This window comes from Panulirus ornatus, chromosome 2 (assembly GCF_036320965.1).
Source record: "Panulirus ornatus isolate Po-2019 chromosome 2, ASM3632096v1, whole genome shotgun sequence".
Classification (NCBI taxonomy): Eukaryota; Metazoa; Arthropoda; class Malacostraca; order Decapoda; family Palinuridae; genus Panulirus; species Panulirus ornatus.
The window spans coordinates 31,785,215-31,811,762 of record NC_092225.1 but is presented as its reverse complement, the minus strand read 5'-3'; the positions used below and the strand labels follow the sequence as shown (position 1 = coordinate 31,811,762).

The following is a 26,548-nucleotide window of genomic DNA, read 5'->3' as shown; positions in this document are numbered from 1 at the left end:
GTGTGTGTGTGTGTGTGTGTGTGTGTGTGTGTGTGGCGGGCGGGGGGACTTGATAGGAAAATCGCACCCCCACTCCCCGACTCCAGCCTGATCGATCCATCCCTGACCTTTTACTTCCAGCCGCCCTCTTTCCAGCCGGTGTGCCTCCCTCCCGGTCCACAAGCAACACTGCTACAAAGTCCTCCTTATCTCACTTATTCTTGCAATACCACAAACACCATATCATTCCTCTGCCTTAGTGAGATGCACCACTACAAATCTCCCTTGCCTCCGTGGCAACTACCGCAGTCAACCACCTTGCACCACCACACTCTGACCTACAACCAATCACCGCACTCCACTCTGCTGACATCCACTCAAGTAGTTGTCCACAGCAGCAGCGTCTACCTATATCTAATATAAAACCTAAAGTTCGCTTGTTTTCTCTTTACGCTTAGATCTCTACGAGTAAGTCGCTACAGCGTAAAACGTAAACCAGTTTTCAGTGTCAAAAAACCTGCTTCTTCTGTCCTGCACACTAGAGAGAGTGACTTGTTGCAATGCGGTAAGAATGCAGTGTTCTGAGTTATGACCTACATCTCAGATTAATGTTTCCCATGACCCACCTCCATGTCTTGCGAAACCACCTCCTGCCGCTACATTCACCATAAAACGTGGAACAATAAAACTATCCATTACAATATACCACACAAGTCCCTCTACGTGTCAAAGACAAGCAAAGCCAAAAGAGTTTGGTAAACATCTGCAACAAAGAAGGTCAAGTTTTAACAACGGTCCAAAACTAAAGTCAAATTAAATCAAATCGAATCGAAATCATATATAAGACAGGTTATATGTTCCAGATTCACTATGACTCGTACGATTAAGAAGCAGGTTGGTGAGGCGTGAGGATGGAAGTAGTTAGTAAGAATGAGAAGGCAACATGAGAAGCCTATTGTGTGGTGGACGGGGGTGTAGGTAGGGACATGGCCTGGCATCCATACAAGACTATCAATACAGCACAACACTCGCTCCTGTAACGTATACATGGTAAGGCCTGTTACTACGGCCTACACACACACACACACACACACACACACACACACAGAAGCCCTATCGCCATCACCACTATCGTCCGGAATCCGTACAACAGAAATAAAAAATAATAAACATTATAAGAAAAAAAATATAATGAAAGAAGTTCAATTTCACTATCATCAAACATGAAAAAAAATCAGTGTACACAAACATGGAACTGGGAGGAGGGGAGGATCTGGCAAGATGTAGAACGAAGGGTGATGATGAGCAAGGTGGCGTGCAACTGAAGGCTGCTCTGCTGGAGGCGGCCTCAACACGTGTGGCAAGCAAGTTGAGCCGTACCATTACTACGTACAACTATAGTACCTACCCAGCAGGACCCACTCCCATAATGACCCTACGTCAGTAAGGGCAGTTCACACAAAAAATCATTAATTAGTAATATGTAGGGAATGTGAGGATTGCTTACCACACAACTGGCGCCTACACTCCTTATGTCACATACCTGTTCACCGCCTGAGGTACATGTAACACCCAGGCCAACTGCTGAGATCGGAGATACAGTTATAACAACACCCATCCTAACATCTGCACTTATAATGCTAGCCTAAACCAGTGTCACATTCCTGGTCAATACAAAGGGTTAGAGTCACACACAAACCTAACCCAGCACCTAAGATGTGGTCCTAAGACTCTTGGCTTTGGTAGCAGCACCAAGGGAGTTTTATAACACACACCTGGATCTCGCTAAGTACCAGATGAGGCGTGGTTGTGACACACTAGGACCAGTGCCTGTCGCTAGTTCCCAAAACACCCACATCAACACCTTTGTCCTCACTGTCATACATCAGGCCAAACACCTGAGACTGGTCGCCACACGAAGCGTCACAATGTCGAATGTCAACATGTGTTCAGGTGGCTGGATACACCACGTGCCCTCTACGGTAATCTCATCAGGTTACGTAAACAATTTGCTGATAATACTTCCAACTACACCTCAACCTATGACGAAGCACACACACACACACACACACACACACACACGTGCACGCGTGAAAAAGACCTCTGAAAAAATGGTAAGGTGTACGTAAACTACACTTCTCGTCGAAACTCTTCTCTCTCAAGTTACATAATGCATCAATCATACGTCAAGACAGACGAGAGAGAAATTCTGCTTCTCGTGAATGACTTAACTATAAATCAAATGAGAATGAACTGTACAGGAGTATATGGATAATACTATCTACTATGGGCAGAGAAAGGCGCCCTGGTGTGTGTGGTATGAACAAGTGATAGTTTACTGTATGGGTAAATAATGAACGAAGTTTTGATCAAATCTTTCGGCAATCCATGGGAAAAATAAAATCAACTGTCAACTTAACCAGTGGCCTACTGACCCCACAGCAAAGTTCATCCTCTCTATATAAGGAAGTCATCCACCAAGTCTCAATCTAACCTATGAACTAACACTCTCACTACCGCACGACACTCCCATCTAGACATCATGTATATAACAAACTTCATCTGCTGGAAGCAATGACAAGTGTCGAGCTGGAAAAAACAAAACTGCATTCGATGACCATAATATCCTCTCACATCAAACGTGAAAACGGGTGGCTTACTATACACTGCTGCTCACAGCAACACAATTTTAGAATATACACCAGAAAACCATGTGCACATATAGTGTTATACGTCAGTCATTTCTGTAAAGTGGAGGCACATTATCTTACCACAGTAATCCTCTTTTGTAAACAGTTCCCACACAACGCTGACTTAACATAAGGCATGTTATCATGCACCTCTTACCAGGTATCAGTAAATCATACGGTACACAGTATAGGGCATCTCCTCCCAGGTAATAGCAAATTATTCGGTACGGAGTAAATGAAAACATAAACTTTCCTTAAACAAACGTACTCTTGTACTTTCCGTAACCTAATAAAAAATGGTTTCAAATTACTATGCATCTAAGTTCCTAATGTTATAAAGAACATCAGTACATGTTCATAAACCTAAACATATTTCAAACCGACATATAATGTAATTTTACAAATATTTGAATCATGAGTAATATTTTCTACAACTAAAAATTCAACGCGCAGAAACACAAAATGAGTCAGTTCCACCCAGGTTGTACAAGGCAACAGTTAGGGTAGGGTCATTATGATAGTAACAGCCGTAGTATTCGCCCACACCACCAAGGGTGGGGCAGTTACACCCGTCCCGTCCTAAAGTTATGAATGAACGGAGCCAATACTAGAGCCCCAACGAACCGATTTCTCAATGAACTTGATTCCTTACAAAATTCGTTCATCACAGACTTATGAAGTGATTCTCATGGCGAGTACAGCCAGTCTAAATATGCGTCAATTCATAAAAGTATAACCTCAGAAGAAAAGCATTTCTGGAAAAAAAAATAACCTATATGTCTAATAATCATTAAGACGCCAGAGTATCAACCATACATTATCATTGGATACCTGCATATATATACACACACACACACACACACATATATATATATATATATATATATATATATATATATATATATATATATATATATATACACACCCCTTGGGATAGGGGAGAAAGAATACTTCCCACATATTCCCTGCATGTCGTAGAAGGCGACTAAAAGGGATGAGAGCGGGGAAATGGAAATCCTCCCTCCAGTTTTACTTTTGCAATAGAGGGAACAGAGAAGGGAGGCAAGTGAGAAGTCATCCCTCTAAAGATCTGTCATCTATCCTTGAGCGCTAACGCGGAAATTGGCGGATATGGGGAAAATAGAAATAAAATCATATATAAATAAATAAATATATATATATATATATATATATATATATATATATATATATATATATATTTTTTTTTTTTTCAAACTATTCGCCATTTCCCGCATTAGCAAGGTAGCGTTAAGAACAGAGGACTGGGCCTCTGAGGAATATCCTCACCTGGCCCCCTTCTCTGTTCATTCTTTTGGAAAATTAAAAAAAAAAAAAAAAAAACGAGAGGGGAGGATTTCCAGCCTCCCGCTCCCTCCTCCCTTCCCTTTTAGTCGCCTTCTACGACACGCAGGGAATACGTGGGAAGTATTCTTTCTCCCCTATCCCCAGGGATATATATATATATATATATATATATATATATATATATATATATATATATATATATATATATATATTGCAAGTACTAACGTAGCCACACGCGATATAAATCGAGAACATAATGATCCCGAAGCATTTTTGTCTTCCCATACACTTAGCGCTGCCTCACAGGTTACCATATTATGAGACGATGGTCATAACTCCTCAGCCATACACCAACAAACTACCATCTTCCTCCACGAACAATACCCGACAATTCACCATCAACTCATTCTTTTCTTCTACGTCGAAGGCTCCGGTCAGAGTAGAATTACCCGTCCAGGCCTTCAATGATTAGATGTACAACACGGCATGAGACATGCACAAATAAAGAGAGAAAAGCTCGACAATAATGTAAGAAAACTAGATGAGGAGGAACATGTGGTAACTGTTTAATCTGCTTATGGACTGGTGAGGGAGGTAAGCTCTAAGTCTGAGAGAGAGAGAGAGAGAGAGAGAGAGAGAGAGAGAGAGAGAGAGAGAGAGAGAGAGAGAGAGAGAGAGAGGGGGGGGGGGAGGTCTGAAACCTCTTGGGGAGTCTGCTGTTGACAGGGTTCTAGTAGCAGAGCTGGTTCTAAGTTTGGGGGAGTGTGTGACAAAATAAGATATTTCAGTGAATGTGAAGGTTATTAAGTTTCGCAGTGGACAAAGACCAGTTGGCTGGAGTGTGAGTTCGAACCTGGAGGGAGTGGTTTTAGATACTTGGAAGTGGATATGGCATAAGGTGGAAACATGGAAGATGAAGAAAGCCACAGGGTAAGTATAGGGGTAAAGGGAACACGGCTCACTGAAAAGTATGTGGAAAAACAAGTGAGGGCAAATATGGGTATATCTGATGACACACTAGTCCGTATAGTATTACCAGGATGCGAGGCATGGGCCCTTGATAACAAAGTACAGATCACCTGAAGATTGCCCCATATATATATATATATATATATATATATATATATATATATATATATATATATATATATATATATATATAACTAATCGAATACTATGTACTCGAATACCCTTCGTCCCACATTGGTAAGCAACGGGGTCTACACCGGTCACTTCCCAACAGGCGCACATAGCCAGCAGATAGCATTTTACCGTTAATGACATAGCCTTGATTAGGGCCTCAGTTGCCCATGCCGTCTTAAAAAAAAAAAAAAAAAAAAGCATGAGGGCTAAGTGGGTGTGTTGAAATGGTTAGAACATATAGAAAGGATGGGTTTGGAGAGGCTTAAGAGAGCACATACATTCGAAGTACTGTAGTGGAGGGAATAAGGTGGGAACAGGAGGTGGAAGAATGAGGTGAAAGGTGCTAGAGTGATTTGGGCCTGCACATGCTGGAGGGTGAGTCGTGCATGGAATACAGACACCTGGAGAGGTGTGGTATACGGTGGGATGGGGTGGAGTTGATGTCAAGGGGCTGAAGCACGGCATATGAAGCGGCCAAGGGAATGCACGGATAGGTGGGGTTTGGCTGTGGATAAGGGGGCTCTAGAGTTGTTGCCTTGTACATGAAAAAGTGAGTCTGTTCCTCGTCTGCTGATGGCGCAATTTTGCTAAGGTGTGTGTGTGTGTGTGTGTGTGTGTGTGTGTGTGTGTGTGTGTGTGTGTGAATAAGTGAAAGTGAGGGTGAATGAGTGATCAAGTGAGTAAGCGAGACCTTAAGCAGGATGATAGCGGAACTTGCAGGGGGCGGGAGGCGTGGGTCACTAACCCCCGCAGCACACGGTGTACACTGCCTGGTGACGGCAACATTGCCTCCCTCCTCCTCCCTGGCCTTGCTCACCGGCCGGCCGGCTTCCACACCCACCCTCCCTCCCTCTAGGTACACCACAACCTGGCACATTACCACAATCTATGTTGTTACTCACTTTCACCTGCTCTTTGTACACCATCTGCTTGTTGTACACCACTGCATACAATCATACTGGTACAACACGAGTCACATTTCACTCCCACAATATAAACCGCTTTTAAAATATGTAAAATAATCCACCGGGAATATAGTAAAACAGGCCAATAATGCAGAAAATAACGCGTGTGTCGGGTGACAGCGCACCATGTTCTGACTCCGTAGCCTGGCGTGAGCCAGAAACATGCGGCGGGTGGCGGTTGTGGCGACCAGCCGGCACCACCATCACTACACTACGACAACGTCACGTCACGCCTCTGGTGCAACCTGGCCCTTGCGGACCCACCACACTCAAATAACACACTACGCAGGAGGTCACGATCCTTGACCATCATGCTGTTACCCTTCCGGGTCAGGTCAAACACCAGGGTCACACCGTAGTCCCCAAGCGTCGTACTTTCAAGCTCCAAGTCAATGGCTGTACTGTGGTGTTCAAAGGCCGTAACGTGGTGCTCAGGGAGGTAATAGAAACGTGGACGTGGGTACTGGAGATGGGAGATAATGTGCGTCAAACGCCACATTACCCCAACACAACACTCCCCACCCGTCCAACACCCTCTCTCCACTCCCCACCCATCCAACACCCTCTACACTCCCTACCCGTCACAACACCATTCCTACAATCTTCACCGTTGCAACACCTTCCCTACACAGCCTCACAACTCCTCCACATTTGACTATCAATCCTTCTCTTACCACACCGGCATCTGGAACAGTTTACTCATAAGGTCTCAGAAGTTCACTTGTCAGGTTCGAAACAAGCTGTCCATATCATGGGAGGAACCTATGGTTGCCTTGACATGCAGTCTCTCTCTCTCTCTCTCTCTCTCTCTCTCTCTCTCTCTCTCTCTCTCTCTCTCTCTCTCTCTCTCTCTCCGTATAAATTAATTACTGTGTAGAGCAATCACGAAGTGTGACACATTTCTGGATAGATAAGTGAGACATTCAACGGAGTAAATCCAAAATAAACGTTGGTTATCGAGGTGTACAGAGCATGACTAGCCACATGTTCAGGGTATTCATGTGAATCAAGCAAACACGTACTCAGCGACAGATCCTTAAAGTATGATTCTGCCTTTCTCTTGTTAACTTACATTGTAACAATAACATCATGGAACATACGGCAGCCAAAACACGTAGGCCAAATGTTGATGAGTTATCACGGTAAGCCATAGTGTACCTACAGACAGACCACAACTCCATGCCCCAACAAGCAGGGTCAAATGTTGCTATAAACGCTGTCCTCTGCTGACAATAAAACCACCACATCAAAGCTGGGAAGCACGACTGACAACTCTCCAAACCATCTCCAGGGTTTCTCCAAATACAATGAATGTAACACACTTTAGTCTATAAAGGTAAAATGAAGTTCAAATTCAACAAAACTGAGTTACCACAGCAGAAGTTAACAAAATTCAGTTCCGAATAAGCCTTACACTAGTACCGATAATTCTTAGTTTCTTGAGGGGAAACAATAATAATAATAATAATAAGATGGGAATTACGTCAAGATGTGAAAGACAGTGCAAATGTTTAAGACAAAAAACATATGAAGTGAGGGATAGGAGTGCCAGAGGAGTGACAATGGCCGTTGTGAGGCAGAGGAACAAACGATAACCTCGACAGAGGACAGAGAAAGCAGTGGCTGACCTCTATTCTAAGTCCTTAACAGTGACATCCAAAAGCAAGAGCACGTTTTATATACACGATGACTGATCCAAGTTTCCGATATTTACTTTTTGAATCTGATGAATATTAACCGTGAAGATTTGCGTATCGGTACTCATGTAAATCAAGGCATAAATTACAGTGTATCAGTGCACACTGATAACTCGAGAGTATAAGTAACACTGTCCCCCTTCTCTGTACTGTGGTCAAGACGCTCCTCTCAAACCAGCAGCCATGACTTGGTGCAAACTGTGCAGCGCACCACGACGCTGGGGAGCAATGTTTGCCACACCATCAGATCTGAACAATGTTTAAAACCACAAGACTACACCGGGGGACGTGAATTACCACCTACCTGAAAACCAACCACTTCGACATTTTTTTTTCTTTCCTGCACTCAACAGTACTTTGTTTAACTTCTGATTGATCGAAGTGTTTAGATTTCATGCGACCAACAGTGACAGTAAAAATCAATCTAATACCCTTAATTCCGTAGGAAAAAATAACACTTCGCTAATCGCACTGCATCATGTTTTATTTAGTTACTACAGCCAAACAAAATTTCCCCCGTCTAAGCGTCTGTGGCTTACTGTTGCCTATGCTTGACCAAGCGGCTGGCGCTGCAAGATCTATATATGTTACTACATGTTCAGGAAACTGTTGTCAAGTAATTTAACTGATAGTAAGGCCTTCCTACTGAGTCTCTATACACAATCAACTTCCTCCTCCCGACACCTACTACTAGCCTACCCTGTATACCGTAAAGTCTGTCTTTATTGCAACAGTCATCTCCACATACGAGACAATACCGGGGGAAAAATAGTTCGCAGCCACCACTCCCTCTCATTACCCGGGTAATGACCGTAAAGAAACTGCTACATCAGTCTCATTACCGAGGGACTTATGGGACCTAAACACCTCTTAATGTCAATTAAATAGTTAATTTGTGTAATGCCTACATACTCCCCAGCCCATCCAACCTTACCTACCTACCCGATAATGCACTCGCTTGTTTCTGTCCCCCCAAAGGCAGGTAAGCCTAGCAACATGCTAATGACCTTCCAATCATTTCAGAGGACGGGACACCAACGCCCACAAAACCCACTAGCTCATCTGCTACCCTTTAGATTAGATGTGTCATTATACATGGTTACCTTACGCTGGCTTCCTGAGTCGTCTTCTACATCAGCAGGTCGGTCTGCGACCCACTGTAAGAAGTAATGAATGCCAAGTCCATCCAGTGGTTTCATACAGTTTCTCTCCGTTAAGTGTGCGCTGTGTAACTTGAATGCTTCGATTCGCCCACAAGATCACTGTTTAGTTCCTCTCATATCCCGTAACTAAGGAAGACGGTACGACTCTAGGTACAAGTCATGAGCTCTGGCCTATGCCATGGTGTTGTTCATATTGTTCCTGTGGCAGGTTAAACTGGCCCACGTGGACCCCTAACAGTAATATTTTCCGTGTGTTAATATAGGGAAATTTAGTTGACAAATATTCCACTTAACTGATACGTTATTTCTGTCCTCTGTCCTGTGCAAATGTTTCCCTTGATAAAGCATGTTGCTAGCGGCCCAATGGATGGCCTCACTAATATTCAGCTCGAAATCTTTGTAAGTCTTCACAACCGAGTGTGTTCATACCTGTTCTGGTATCCTCTGCATATGGTAACATGAAGGACTACGTAGTGTGAGCAAGCAACCAGAACAGCAGAGGTATAAATAAAATTAACTCTTTTTTAGACTTCAGTCTTATTTTGTCATATAAAAAACATCTTAGCAGCTCTGATGGATTTTTCAATAAACCACTAACGGTACTGTAATTTATTGTCAATAATGCAGTGTCGACTTCCTTGTCCAGGAATTCAAAGATACGTACGTATGCGTAAAGTTCTTAAAAACAACGATGAACAAACAGACTGTGAGGTCCTTTCATGATGTGTGCAGAATAATAATGTACATAGGAACATTAGTGGGCTCAGGATTCTCGTGTTTCCCTTTTCTTGTTCCGTTACTACATCTATTAAATCAAGTTTAGTGCGATTTTCTGCATACTAAACATCATAAGCATAAATATAAAGAGAGAGAGAGAGAGAGAGAGAGAGAGAGAGAGAGAGAGAGAGAGAGAGAGAGAGAGATATTCATTTAGGTGTTACACCGGAAGTGAAAAGTAATCTTTGGCGAAGCTTTATCATTAGGAGTACAGTCTAGCCAAGAAGGTTCTCACTCCAAAAGAGTACACATTTTCCTGCTACTGGAAGCAGCACGGCCTTGAGGAGCAGGAACCTTTAGAAAGGTCCTAGGTATTCATAATCTCTCTCTCTCTCTCTCTCTCTCTCTCTATATATATATATATATATATATATATATATATATATATATATATATACACACACACACTTGATCGCCGTTTTCCACGAGAGAGAGAGAGAGAGAGAGAGAGAGAGAGAGAGAGAGAGAGAGAGAGCGGTGGTACACGCAGTGTAGTTCAGCCAGGAAGGTGGATGAGCGTGGGAGGTTGGTGGTGTGTCATTAGCGTCCCTCACCTGTGTGGCTCCATCTCCCCCCATCCCCACCGAACCCCACCTACATCTCCCTCACTCACCCACCTCCGCTCGCTTCCACCCTCCCGTTACCCGCCCCACGCTCCCCCATCACCTTCCTAAACTTCGCCTCCCGTCAATCCCCACCCCTCCTCCTCTCTCCTAACCCACCTCTGCCTCGCCACCACTCGTACCTTACCCCTCCCAATAGGTACCTTCCCTAACTCTGCCTCACATCCACCATTCTATTCAACCCGACCATTTGTCCCCCTTTCCCCGCACCTTAGCAATCTGCTGGCTCTGTAACGTCTCGCATCCCATCATAAGTTCTGCATCTTAATCACCTGGGAAGTCTAATATTGCACCAGTCTCATGAACAGGAGGAACACCACTACTGAACTAGCTAATGAATCACAGTTAACAGTACATATTAACTGGATAAGACGGTACCTAATCCAAACCCATGTATGACTGACACTTAAATGTGCCATATGACTCAGACCATTCTTTACCTAGACACAAGCATCATGTTCTACTATGAGAGGGAATAAAGCTAAAGCCATCAAGTGCCACTATAATACTCTGGCTCTGGTATTAAACCTTTCTCGATACGTCCGGTAAATCCTGACTACCGCTGCAGGAACATGAGCATTCTAACATCACCCCCTACCCTCTGAGTGTAACGACTAACAATGATCTTGATGTTCCTACACAAATGCCATTGGTAAGGCTCCGAGGCAAATATCAGGCGGGGGACGGGAAACCAGTACACCACCTCTGCCAACAATATAAAAATACCCCTCTCTTTCTTCCGGAGGTGAGGGTGGCGGAACGCTTGTGGGACGCGGAGACGGCAGCGGCGGCTGCGGCTGCGGCTCAGGTTAGGATGGGTGTATCCGGTGAATATCACATCCGGTGGCGTCCCAGCTCCACCATCGCCGACGCTCGAGGCTCCTTGCACAACAATGACATCAGTAGCGGGTAAGTCGCTGAAGCCACCAGGGAATACGTCTCAGCTGGCAAAACTGCTATAATGACTTTTCAAAAAATATTGACAATGAAACAGTATTATAAACACAATACAAGAAATATTTAAGGACAAACAGTAGCTATGAAATGTTTCATCACACTGGGGCGAATATTATATTTCACGTGAGAGTCTATCATGAGACAACAATCAAGTCACCATCCCACACAGAAGCTACACTGCTCAGAGTAATGCAACTTGTGTGGCAAGTAACGAGTTAAAACACCAAACATGTGCCATGTCGATATCATCACACAGGTTAAGGAAAATGTCTAATAAAAGAAATAAAGCAATGAAATGAAAATACGGTAATAAAAATGTAAAAATACAAATAGAAATGGGAAAGCAAATGCCGTTCAATGTGGCAAACTACAAAAACAAAACAAAACAAAGAACAACAAGATGGAACTACAAAACCCATCACCCTCAGCCACACACACACACACACACTCGCCCCGCAAAATTAATCTATTTTTCTCGCTCCTGTCTATATTGATGCTATATAACGTAAGCACCTTCGTAATGCACATGAAACCCTAGAAATGACAAACAAAACTATTGGCTAGGCTGTCAACACAATACCATGGTTATAGGTTGGTCGTGGTTTATTCGACTCCCTAACATTAACTTCAACCACCGAAAATGTTCAACATCTCCGACAGAAAAGGATATATTACAAAAAAAAAAATCCCATTTTCTACAAATATAATATTCTTCCTGTTTTTTCTTCCTTCGCTAAAACACTTTTCTTATACCTTACTGCTGTATTCACTCAATTCTCTGCCAATTTCTGATTTCGTCCACACTACTTTTACAATTTTCATATGATTTATAATATCTGTTTTACTAATCCTCTTTCCAAGCAGAGAAATAAGCTAATTCTCTAAGCTTACCAAAAACTCGAACTCGGTAACCAGAATACACAACAAAAGTATTGTTAGGTCAGCGATGATAGAGGGCTTGATGTTGAGACCGTTACAGAAACGGGAATACTTCCACTGAGGTCCAGTCTGGAATACAGCCAAGTCAGTAACACCAAAATGCCCGTGAAAGTACTCAAAGAAAATTTCTAAATGGCCTTTACTGCCAAAAGTGCTTCAGTAAAACTTCAAAGTTACTGATGCAGGTTGCAAGCACTTAAAAACCCTTAAAAATCATTCGAGATGCTGGTAAAGATAGTATGAAAAGCCTAGTTTGTTGAAGAAAATAATCATTTGCTGGAACAGGGAAGGTAGACGGACAAACAATCGTGAGCAAGGGGAGACACACACAAGGACTTGGCGATCCGCTACTGGCAAAAATGTGATATTAAAGCAGATCGATTTCTGCTTCCTTATAAAAGAACAAGAAATGTAACTTTACTGTGTGCCCCGCCATCCGGTTTACGCTCGATAAGCAGACATAAAAACTGCAGCATCCAACAATTTGGTGGACCAGCATAAAAAAACATAGATGTTAACATTGCATTCTGAGGGCGTTGAACACTGAAAAAAAAAAAGTTCGCTCCTGTGCACATGAAAGATGTACACTCTCCTTGAGCCAAGGTCGTGATGTGTAAGTTCATGACTTACAAAATTTCATCAGCTGGTTCTCCAGTGCGTTTCTTCCTATCATTCAAAAGAATTCGTCCGTAATCGTCAATCTTAACACATATTTACAATCCTCCGTATGCACTCTCAATAGACACTTTTCACAGACCTCCCGAACTAACTTTTACCTGTCATATTACATGTCCATATTACGCAGCGTTCCCAAAGATACATAAATGCGGCTACAATGTGCATTGGCACCTACATTTTTGTATCGCATTTATTTGAGGAACGTTTCCACAAGCATTTCATTCCGCTACAATATACGCTAGAACAGCGTAGCTGTTTCACGTAAAACATGTAATTTCAACATGCACCCCAACTAAATATACAGTCAAGAATACAAAACAAACGTGCCTGACAAACCTGAACAGATTCATTAAGCCTCCTCTGATTTCGGTACTGACTACATAGGTTTTCCTCCATTACTTGCAATAAAAGAAACTTACAACAAAAAATGTTTCTGTCCACAAGACATGAACCAGCCACCACAATATTCTGATCACGTACGGCCTCACTCTCCCGTCGAACGGAATGACAACTGTTTGAATTTTTCTTTCTAAAAATAAAAACATAACCTGTCCTCTGTGAGTTCAATTTCAAAATCAATTATAAATTTCAAGGCTCTTGCAATCCGAGAATGCCATGCCATCCCAAATCCAGTAATCCGAAACTATAATGTTCAAGAAACGGGCTTTCTAGTGACAATCCAGACATACGGGGAAATCGTTTAGACAGACCCAGATTTTTTCGAGTTACTGATGCACACTGCCGTCTTGAAAATGCTGAAAATTGCACCAAGTTTCTATATAGTTTTACAAATAGTTGGTAAAAAGCTCATTTTACACTTGGATATACCAGATATGCAATACGGCCATGATTTCATCCGTGATAATTTTGAGATTTACCAACTAATCTAAACGTACTAACAAGGATTGAAAAAAAAAGTGGAAATCTTCTCGGGTCACTGAGGTAAATCCATGCATTTTCTCCCAATATCTTACCCCACCTTTATAAAGCATTCATCTACATTACCTTAACTTACATTGGTTTTGGTTATCTACCTCCATAGGTCTGCCTGAAGCTAACTTGCCCCTCTACTCATAGTCATGGCGAGTCGCGGTCCGTATGCCTGAGTAACAGACATGTGGGATGGCTGGCAGGGCCTTTTTAAATTTCTCTGCTGTCCACAGCGTATCTACTGGATGCAGGATTTGTAATGAATGATTTTGGTCCACAGATGTTTAGTCATCACTTTCTGAGTTTATTGCACCTTTCCAATTTCAGCCATCTGGATTCCAACAAGAAAATATATACTATATGTATATAAACACACAATTGCAAATGGATGACACGAGACCGAAGAATGGCGTAACAGTATCAGAGCTGCCAGGCAACTAGCCATCACCCGTGACCCAGGTAGTCTCCTGGAGTTAGCAACAACTACACATTATCTTTTGCCAGAAAACCTATACACCATCTCATAGAAACGTCTGGACTTGCTCTGCATTTCACTTCAGAGGGGACTTACAAACAAAGGTGATGGTGTTCTCTACTGCGGAATACCGCTCCGCCTCACCTCGTAGTCCCCCTCGCCCCCTCCCCAAGCTAAAGTTAGGCTGGGCCTTGCCCTCTTTTCCACCACACTCCTCAGACGTACATTCCCGGACGCAGCCACGCCTCGCTCTCTTCCGCTCTCCTGCTACACTTCACGTTGTAAAATTTTTTTAACATGCACGGTACTTCCCAACTATCCAAGACAACTCCTAAAACACAAATAGGACACAATCTTTCAAAAGTTGATATATATATATATATATAACATACAAAGCTCCATCATCCAGGATCGAACCTGGGACCCCTTGTGCAAGAGGCAGGCATACTAACCGCTAGGCTAAGGGACTGTATAATAGGAAACAACTATTCGAAATACTAAGTACTCGAATACCCTTCGTCTCACTATGGTAAGCAACGGGGTCTATCGGTTGTTTCCGAACAGAACACATAGCCAGCTGATAGCGTTTTACCGAACCTGACTGTACAACGCGGAGTTATATGAATACGAATAAAGTGTATATGAACGCGCACCTTCATAGAACATACAAGGGGTCCCAGGTTCGATCCTGGCTGATGGAGCCTTGTATGTTCTATGAAGGTGCGCGTTCATATACACTTTATTCGTATATATATATATATATATATATATATATATATATATATATATATATATATATACATCTAGGTACAGAGATAATGTATGCTGTCTGCATAAGTCACAATAAGGGATACAAGTTAGAGGCTAATGCTGCAAGACATGGCGGGTGCAGTTTGCTAGCGGCACCACACTGGGCGGGTCCCCAGGCACGTTGTCAAGTGAACTTAAACTGGAGCAGGGTGAGCGTGCTCGTGTGACCCACGCCGTCACCGTTCGAACTGGAAGGGTTAGACTGACGGACGGTCACACTTATAACACACACATGACCGTGTCGCTACCCTCTCCCACCACAAACCCATCACATATTACCACACTTTCATCCAACTAACATCCATTACAGTTATACTATATGATTTCTTCGAATTCTCATCTTCCTTATCACACACACATTGAGTCAAGGGATGAAGTTTATATAAAATATTTCTGAGCCTGCAACTGTCAAGATCATGATCATTTTTAGCACACGCGAAATTTCCTTCAAAACAAAGCACATTCGGGTCAAGCCTTGGATAATGGCGTAAGCAGAATATGTTCCACATAAATGACAAGTGAAAAAGAAAAGTGACAACCATAGCATGCATCCGGTGAGACTATAATGACTGATCCAATGAAACACTCCCAAGTTATAAGTGAGCCAGAATCCATTAACAGCGACAACCTGGGCGTGCACTGCCCTCTAAGACAATATGAACACTTTATCTGGCCACAGATATCAACAGGACACATATGGTGAGAGTCTTAGCATCATTTTCAGGAACTGAAGGACAATGCCTGGGGAACACAGTTTGGGAACCTAGTGATAATATTTTCCGGGTGGTGGTAAAAATTACGCTGACAGCCTCAGCGACCCTGGTAGTCGATAGGCCTCAAATCCCAACCAACCGCAGACATCTGCCAAATACAAACTTTCCATTCTCCACCGAGGACGAATCGTCCAACTGTCACCTATCTCCAGGTGTATATGTCATTTTCTCGAAAGCTTTAGCATATATATATATATATATATATATATATATATATATATATATATATATATATTATATATCCGCATGTACGACGCGGTATGTACGTAGTTGGTCTGCGTCCTTACCTCAATTCCATACCAAGCTCCGTGTTGCTTTCTGATCATTCATGACGCTTGATATCGCAGTCCGTGAGTATCTGCACCCTTCATAAGTGGATGTTCTGGTCAAGAGGATCTGTGTATTAAGCAGAGCTCTTCACATGTAGTGTGAGACCAAAAATGATATTTTCTCTACTGGATTAAAAAAAAAAAAATGAAGCTGAAAAAGCAGTGGTTGATAAAGGAGGTCCTCCTGTCACTGAATTGCCTGAGGGTTATTGAGGTTACACTGTCCGTAAACCCAATCCCATCCAAGATCTCAAAGAGTAAAATAAGGATTGTCATAATGTCAATGGATCATAAGCAGAGCTAATGTGCGCTTCCAGACTTCAATATCAAAGAAACATGAAGTCTTAAAAATTAGCAAGGCATTTTCACAAGTGAAAAGAACCCCTGATGACAGCGTATACAGTAGAGGAGAACCACTGATGATAGCGTATACAGTAGAGGAGAACCACTGATGATAGCGTATACAGTAGAGAAACACTGATGATAGCGTATACAGTAGAGGAGAACCACTGATGACAGCGTATACAGTAGAGGAGAACCACTGATGATAGCGTATACAGTAGAGGAGAACCACTGATGATAGCGTATACAGTAGAGGAGAACCACTGATGATAGCGTATACAGTAGAGGAGAACCACTGATGATAGCGTATACAGTAGAGGAGAACCACTGATGATAGCGTATACAGTAGAGGAGAACCACTGATGACAGCGCATGCCGTTGGGTAGAATCACTGATGATCGCGTATACCGTAGGGTAGAACCACTGATAGCGTATACCGTTGGGGTTTAGCTAGTTAAGGTGGGGACACATATATATGGGTGTAGTGGAACGATATACCTTAAGGCTTTTCCACAATTTGGCGAATTCAAATTATTTCAGTCTGAAAGTGTTGGGGCTCGAGAGCAAGCGGTAACATGATGGGGGAGGGGAGTACCAGGTTCAAAGGGACGAGACGACTGATTTTGAGGAATCTGTAAAGCACTATAATCTAAAGATTCTTCGGCGCTTACCGCATAGAAAAACATACCTATAAACTGTTTAGAATGTATTATAGCTTCCTTTTAAGATTAAAAGATATATAAAAACCTTACACTCATATTCATATATTCTGACTTCCTTTACAATATCTATACAATATATGTGTATATCAACAATAGTGTTTCTCTAGTACTTTTATTTCTTCTAGTTATATAATTTCATTCTTGACTTATTTCTGGCATTACGATGGTTAATGTTGCATGATAAGTTCAGGAGTCAAATTCAGGCAGATCTCTCCTCCATTAAGTAACCATGGGTCAACATATCATCAACTACCCTCACTACACACCAAACAACAATTCCTGTTGTACGAAAGCCATACTTAATCTCATTCCTTTATTTTCCTTAGTTTGTTATTCTTCTTGCCTTTCAGTTCCCATCTAGTGTGCCATTTGCATCCTATGTAATTATATTTATTTACTCCATAAAATCATTGAGGTATAACTCGCATATAGAATGCTGGGCACTGGTGCTTTTGCTTCAGCATGTGGCATTTCATTACCATTGACGCTAACATGATGAGGACATCAGAATTCAACAATAATATGTTTTGACTCAATTTTTACAATCCAATCCTAAACTTTTTGAGCTATGCGATGAACTGGAGCATGTTTTGTTCAGGCTATATAGCTTGGAGAGCACTCTAGGATTGAAAGTAAATATCTTTTTTAGGAAGTGTTCAGTCAATAAGTGCATCCTGAACACCGGATACAGTTCTGCAGTAGACACGTATTATTCGTATGGTAGTTTTGCTACAATAATATTTTTTTCAATAACCAAAGCAATCACTGAAGAGATGATCAAAGCACGGAAGATCGGGGAAGTCTACCCACTCAACACCGCTGCTCTTTTAGTTTCGAAAATGTTCATTTTTCTATAGTGTTGTCGTTGGTTAGGGGTAATACGGTTTTCTGTTGTAAGGCGTATTTCCCTGATTGTTTTTCTACCGTGGGCCTTGCAGAGGTTAGTGTTGTTGTAGTACAGAAAGCATGTCATTCTTGCATGTATTTATCAACGCAGGGTTGTGATGCGGGATCATTAACAGGCCTCCATAACGTTGGGTCGCCGTAGAGTTGCTGAACCAAAGAATTGACGCAGGTCGGATGGGGCCCATGGGTGGCACTGGCTGAGGTGCTAGGTACAGCCATATCAGTTAAAATATGACACAAAGTTGTTCCTTAGGTATATAATGTTACTTTGTGTGTGTGTGTGTGTGTGTGTGTGTGTGTGTGTGTTGAACTATACAGTTGTTTTGTTCTGCCTACCGAAGTTACAACTATCCGAATTATTCCTCAATTCCCCCAGTGTGCCTCTTAAGTGCTATAGTAATGTTTACCTTCCAATACTAACTCAAATTTCACCAAAGTACAGAAGCTAGATTTCTACTGGCTTACTTGTTAACCTGATTGCTATCCCTGAATCTTCAGCGCTTTCCAGAAAACTTCTGCCTCTGGTATCATATGATTAGCTTAAATTTTCGCACATGTTGATGCCAGACATTATATTAAAGCAAAAAAAAAAAAAAAGTACAGTTTCCTAGGTGAAAGTTTTCAACTAACATTAACCCTGGACTTCGTCTTGACAACTTTTCTGCACGGGAATTAGCTTTTCCAAACTGTGAATGTAATATGGTGCCATGATTTTGGTCGACAGCACCAGCCTAAAATATGTCATTACGTCAGCTTAATTCTTGTCACCATACTCTATAAAATTCATTTTGTTTGTCCTACCCCACCTGGAGTTTACTTTAGAACTGCCTTTGGAATTCTTCACCCTCACAGCTCGGGATCATCCTTGTGATGGAAGATTCGTGGCTTCAGGAGTAGGGAAGAACATGAAGGTATAGAAGTCTACTGTCAAGCTGGGTCAGAAATGGAACTAGCCAATACTTGTTGCTAACGCTCACACATTATTTAGGAAGCAGTAGCCTACGTCTCGGATGCATATCACCAACCAAGAGAGCCTCAGTTTACTTCACAATGCTCCTTCTGGCGCAGGTAAGTCCTCTGGAAAACTAATTTGAAACTGAAAAAAAAAAAATCAGATTTTGGTAAGAAAATCATAATGCAAAAACTAAGCACATTTCATGAAAAGCCCTACACTTCAAGGCGAGATCTCAGCTCTAACATAAGGTCAAAAGAAAAAATACAAGAAGCCGAGGCTGTTAAGGAGGAAGCAGCTGAAGGGTTGATTATCTCTAATCCTGCATAACGGGTTCCCGGTCACTAACTCCCAAGCAGGCCGCTGAACGTGGAACTAGCGCAGCTCGAGCATGGCCTCGTCCACCAGCCAACCTTTCACGAGCTCCTACACCATGCCAAGCTACCTCTCACACCCAGGATGTCTGCCTCTGCAAACTTTAAACAGAATTCTAAACTTTGAAGTTGCTTCAGATACTTTTATAACATGCAGAAAAGCGGCAAGGCATAGTTTCAAAACCACTCTCATACAAACAAAAAACTGCCCATATCTGGCTTCAAGCATACACACTTTATGTAAACCGTACGTCGACGTGGGAGACCCGTATTTAACTCTACGGCTCAGCCTGAGACTAAACTGCACCTCCTGCTGCTGTGGTCCATGGTTCACATGCCCCTGCAACTACTGCTGCCTGGCTGGACGGTTAACATTCATCACAAGATTTATTGAAAGTTTCTATTAACTGGACAGAAATATTTTCAAACAGGTAATAACAGCCTTGGGCCCCGTCTTCTGGTACCTCTGCACTTCATTTTGTCACATTTATGGTCAAGAGGTAATAATTTTTTAGCGTATCTTAGCGAATTTTCAAATGCAAATGCAAATAACATTTCGTCCGCGACCATAAACCTACTTCCTGCAGCTGGTGTAATTTCAATGTCTAACAAGACGGGCAATGAATCTTCCTTGAACACCTAACATCATCTACAGTTGCTTTTAAAGGCGACGGTTAACTGAATACACTATAATGCTGCTCATTTATTTCCAGTGCACTCACCAACCACTATCCGAGAGAGAGAGAGAGAGAGAGAGAGAGAGAGAGAGAGAGAGAGAGAGAGAGGATGGGATCAGTCCAGCCATAGTATCATATACCAAATAACAAGCCAAATCATCAAGCATTTTAGCAGATAAGAACAGAGCTGAGTGGCAGTTATCTGTACAGATGGTTGGTGCAAATCAGTCCTCGAAACCATCATATGGTCAGGGAAGGTAAGGGTGCGAATGATAACTGTCATTCGTCTCAGTTTAAGAGCTTCGTTTTTTCTCTCGATAATTTCCATGAATGATCGCGTACACTCTGCACATACCTAACCTAATAAACAAATGCAAAACTTATAGATGTTATTAAGCTAAACAGGCTTTGACCCCACTTTCACTTTGCCATGATCAAAGCATCCAACCCAGCAGTCTGGACCAAGCCCGGGACTAACAGAACCGTGACGACGTCATCCTAAAATACCCATGGTATCATATTGCAGGATCTAACGTAAATTCTTCAACACCTAAAATACCCATGGTATCATATTGCAGGATCTAACGTAAATTCTTCAACACCTAAAATACCCATGGTATCATATTTCAGGATCTAACGTAAATTCTTCAACACCTAAAATACCCATGGTATCATATTTCAGGATCTAACGTAAATTCAACACCTAAAATACCCATGGTATCATATTTCAGGATCTAACGTAAATTCTTCAACACCTAAAATACCCATGGTATCATATTTCAGGATCTAACGTAAATTCTTCAATAGTTATTAATTAAACGCAGGCTATTTTACTTTCTCATTTTTCCCCAAGACAGAATTTCAATATGGAGTACAACAGAAATGTATCAGTTTTATTATAAGCAACCTTTGCTTAATGATATGAAAGCATCAACGAAATATTAACGCGTAGGATTAAAGGTAACCAGCACTATATTCTTCAAATTGTAACTAATCCCGGAGAATTGTGTAATTACACACAATACCCTTTCTTAATACAAATTTCAGGGAGTGATATTTTAGGTCAAGAATATTTTTTAATCTTTTTTAGGTTGTATATTGATAGCTGCCTGAAAAAACTAAAAGTAAGACATCTGAAATGACGGATATCTGAACATTTCGCTCGCTCGTCGCGAACGAGTGCTCCAATTGCTAAACTACCGTTTTCGGCTTTTTCAAATCAGTCGCGGGCAAACAGTCACGTAGGCCAAACGTCCACATTTTCAGTACCGAGCAGGAGTGCACAGGGGCAGGACGTGTTAATCATGGAAGCATTATATAACTACAAAGGTAAGACTTCCATTTGTTCACGAGGGCTTTATCAAGCTTTTAATGCTTAAGTCTGGTAAGATATATATATTAACCTTGGAAAATGCCGGTTTCATATGTAGAATGTTAGCTTTTTTTATTCTTTTTAGGCATAAGAATTCTATTTACATGATTTATAATCGGTAACTATTTTCAGTATCCAAGAAAGTTTTCAATTTATTCCAATTTCATTAGGATTTTGCGTACAACCTTATTAGATCTGAACATCTAATCATTATTTTGATGTTTTTAATTTGGTATACATTCAAATCTACTGAGGAATGGCTGGTAAGTCTTGCAGGATCTCCTAGACCCAGTGCTCGGGCTGGGACCAGTCTGTCAGAAGCCGTGCACTGGTATTGTTTAAGATTCTGTTCGTTTCAAGGTATAGGTGATAAAACGAGTAAATTTCGAAACTAATGAACAATATGTTCCTAGCTTTACGTCTGAGGTAAACCACGGAAAGGTCTGTGGGGCCTGGATGTGGATAGGGATCTGTGGTTTCGGTGCATTATATATGACAGCTAAAGACCGTGTGAATGAACGTGGCCTTTTTTGTTAGTTTTCCTGGTGCTACCTTGCTGAAGCATGGGGTAGCGATGCTGTTTCCTGTGGGGCGGGGTAGAGCCAGGAATGGATGAAGGCAAATATATATATATATATATATATATATATATATATATATATATATATATATATATATTCTTTTATCCCTGGGGATAGGGGAGAAAGAATACTTCCCACGTATTCCCTGCGTGTCGTAGAAGGCGACTAAAAGGGGAGGGAGCGGGGGGCTGGAAATCCTCCCCTCTCATTTTTTTTTGATTTTCCAAAAGAAGGAACAGAGAACGAGGCCAGGTGAGGATATTCCCTCAGAGGCCCAGTCCTCTGTTCTTAACGCTACCTTGCTAACGCGGGAAATGGCGAATAGTATGAAAGAAAAAAAAAAAAAAAAAAAAAAAAAAAAATATATATATATATATATATATATATATATATATATATATATATATATAGTGCAAATGAACGCGCACTACCATATAACAAACTAACCTCCAACAGCCAGGATCGAACCCTGGGCCCCGTTCTTATACTATACTTATGTTGCTTAAGTCTAACAAAAGGATCCTTACCAGTCTGCCCAACATAATATTTATCACAATTTCTAAATAGCACTTTATAGATGCATTAGAATTTTCTGGTGAATTCCTGATTAAGATATTCTTTATAGTTTCATTGTTGCTGAAAGCAACATTTACATTAAAGGATTTAAGCAACAAGGGAAGAAAAGTAAAATCATTATTAAAAGGGAGAACTAAAAGGTTCTCGGTGTCAATGGGAGGTTTCGGCTCAACTCTATAAAATGATTTCTTTGCTAACTTAAGGGATTTATCAATGAAAGATCTAGGGTACTTTACCTTAGATCTAATAGAATATATCTTCTCAAACTCATCAATAAACTCTGGACTGCAAATACGTCATATATATATATATATATTTTTTTTTTTTTTTGCTGTCGCTGTCTCACGCGTTTGCGAGGTAGCGCAAGGAAACAGACGAAAGAAATGGCCCAACCCACCCCCATACACATGTATATACACACGTCCACACACGCAAATATACATACCTACACAGCTTTCCATGGTTTACCCCAGACGCTTCACATGCCCTGTTTTAATCCACTGACAGCACGTCAACCCCGGTATACCACATCGATCCAATTCACTCTATTCTTGCCCTCCTTTCACCCTCCTGCATGTTCAGGCCCCGATCACACAAAATCTTTTTCACTCCATCTTTCCACCTCCAATTTGGTCTCCCACTTCTCCTCGTTCCCTCCACCTCCGACACATATATCCTCTTGGTCAATCTTTCCTCACTCATTCTCTCTGTGCCCAAACCATTTCAAAACACCCTCTTCTGCTCTCTCAACCACGCTCTTTTTATTTCCACACATCTCTCTTACCCTTACGTTACTTACTCGATCAAACCACCTAACACCACACATTGTCCTCAAACATCTCATTTCCAGCACATCCATCCTCCTGCGCACAACTCTATCCATAGCCCACGCCTCGCAACCATACAACATTGTTGGAACCACTATTCCTTCAAACATACCCATTTTTGCTTTCCGAGATAATGTTCTCGACTTCCACACATTCTTCAAGGCTCCCAGGATTTTCGCCCCCTCCCCCACCCTATGATTCACTTCCGCTTCCATGGTTCCATCCGCTGCCAGATCCACTCCCAGATATCTAAAACACTTTACTTCCTCCAGTTTTTCTCCATTCAAACTTACCTCCCAATTGACTTGATCCTCAACCCTACTGTACCTAATAACCTTGCTCTTATTCACATTTACTCTTAACTTTCTTCTTTCACACACTTTACCAAACTCAGTCACCAGCTTCTGCAGTTTCTCACATGAATCAGCCACCAGCGCTGTATCATCAGCGAACAACTGACTCACTTCTCAAGCTCTCTCATCCGCAACAGACTTCATACAGGCCCCTCTTTTCAAAACTCTTGCATTCACCTCCCTAACAACCCCATCCATAAACAAATTAAACAACCATGGAGACATCACACACCCTGCCGCAAACCTACATTCACTGAGAACCAATATATATATATATATATATATATATATATATATATATATATATATATATATATATATGTGTGTGTGTGTGTGTCAATGGATTGAACCAGGGCATGTGAAGCGTCTGGGGTAAACCATGGAAAGTTGTGTGGGGCCTGGATGTGGAAAGGGAGCTGTGGTTTCCGTGCATTATTACATGACAGCTAGAGACTGAGTGTGAACGAATGGGGCCTTTGGTGTCTTTTCCTAGCGCTACCTCGCACACATGAGGGGGGAGGGGGTTGTTATTCCACGTGTGGCGAGGTGGCGATGGGAACAAAGGCAGACAGTATGAATTATGTACATGTGTATATATGTATATGTCTGTGCGTGTGTATATATATATATGTACATTGAGATGTATAGGTATGTATATTTGCGTGTGTGGACGTGTATGTATATACATATGTGGGTGGGTTGGGCCATTCTTTCGTCTGTTTCCTTGCGCTACCTCGCTAACGCGGGAGACAGCGACAAAGCAAAATAAATAAATATATATATATATATATATATATATATATATATATATATATATATATATTTTGTTTTTTTTTTGCTTTGTCGCTGTCTCCCGCGTTTGCGAGGAAACAGACGAAAGAAATGGCCCAACCCACCCCCATACACATGTATATACATATGTCCACACACGCAAATATACATACCTACACAGCTTTCCATGGTTTACCCCAGACGCTTCACATGCCCTGATTCAATCCACTGACAGCACGTCAACCCCGGTATACCACATCGATCCAATTCACTCTATTCCTTGCCCTCCTTTCACCCTTCTTGCATGTTCAGGCCCCGATCACACAAAATCTTTTTCACTCCATCTTTCCACCTCCAATTTGGTCTCCCATTTCTCCTCGTTCCCTCCACCTCCGACACATATATCCTCTTGGTCAATCTTTCCTCACTCATTCTCTCCATGTGCCCAAACCATTTCAAAACCCTCTTCTGCTCTCTCAACCACGCTCTTTTTATTTCCACACATCTCTTACCCTTACGTTACTTACTCGATCAAACCACCTAACACCACACATTGTCCTCAAACATCTCATTTCCAGCACATCCATCCTCCTGCGCACAACTCTATCCATAGCCTACGCCTCGCAACCATATAACATTGTTGGAACCACTATTCCTTCAAACATACCCATTTTTGCTTTCCGAGATAATGTTCTCGACTTCCACACATTCTTCAAGGCTCCCAGGATTTTCGCCCCCTCCCCCACCCTATGATCCACTTCCGCTTCCATGGTTCCATCCGCTGCCAGATCCACTCCCAGATATCTAAAACACTTTACTTCCTCCAGTTTTTCTCCATTCAAACTTACCTCCCAATTGACTTGACCCTCAACCCTACTGTACCTAATTACCTTGCTCTTATTCACATTTACTCTTAACTTTCTTCTTTCACACACTTTACCAAACTATTCGCCATTTCCCGCGTTAGCGAGGTAGCGTTAAGAACAAAGGACTGGGCCTTTTTTGGAATATCCTCACCTGGCCCCCTCTGTTCCTTCTTTTGGAAAATTAAAAAAGAGAGGGGAGGATTTCCAGCCCCCCGCTCCCTCCCCTTTTAGTCGCCTCCTACGACACGCAGGGAATACGTGGGAAGTATTCTTAATCCCCTATCCCTAGGGATAATATATATATATATATATATATATATATATATATATATATATATATATATATATATATATATATATATATATAATATATATATATATATATATATATATATATATATATATATATATATATATATATATATGGACAATATGTGGTGTGAGGTGGTTTGATCGAGTAAGTAATAGTAGGGTAAGAGAGATGTGTGGTAATAAAGAGAGTGTGGTTGAGAGAGCAAAAGATGGTGTTTTGAAATGGTTTGGTCACATGAAGAGAATGAGTGAGGAAAGGTTGACCAAGAGGATATATGTGTCAGAGGTGGAGGGAGCGAGAAGTGGGAGACCAAATTGGAGGTGGAAAGATGGAGTGAAAAAGATTTTGAGTGATCGGGGCCTGAACATGCAGGAGGGGTGAAAGGCGTGCAAGGAATAGAGTGAATTGGAACGATGTGGTATGCCGGGGTCGACGTGCTGTCAATGGATTGAACCAGGGCATGTGAAGCGTCTGGGGTAAACCATGGAAAGTTCTGTGAGGCCTGGATGTGGAAAGGGAGCTGTGGTTTCGGTACATTATTACATGACAACAAGAGACTGAGTGTGAACGAATGAGGCCTTTGTTGTCTTTTCCTAGCGCTACCTCGCACAAATGTGGGGGGAGGGGGTTATTTCATGTGTGGCGAGGTGGCGATGGGGATG

The 26,548-nt window shown here is 41.8% G+C and overlaps 1 protein-coding gene and 1 long non-coding RNA gene across 10 annotated transcripts in view; one reads left to right on the top strand and one right to left on the bottom strand.

The window, feature by feature from the left end:
- Positions 1 to 26,548, bottom strand: part of beta-Spec (spectrin beta chain) — a 211,948-nt gene that overhangs the window by 180,947 nt on the left and 4,453 nt on the right. The gene's annotated exons all lie outside the window — the stretch shown is intronic.
- The window catches only part of LOC139755946 (uncharacterized), a 25,906-nt gene continuing 16,557 nt past the window's right edge, over positions 17,200 to 26,548 (top strand). The window contains exon 1 of the long non-coding RNA XR_011714224.1: positions 17,200 to 21,556. This is a non-coding gene — a long non-coding RNA (uncharacterized lncRNA). The remainder of the gene's footprint in view (positions 21,557 to 26,548) is intronic.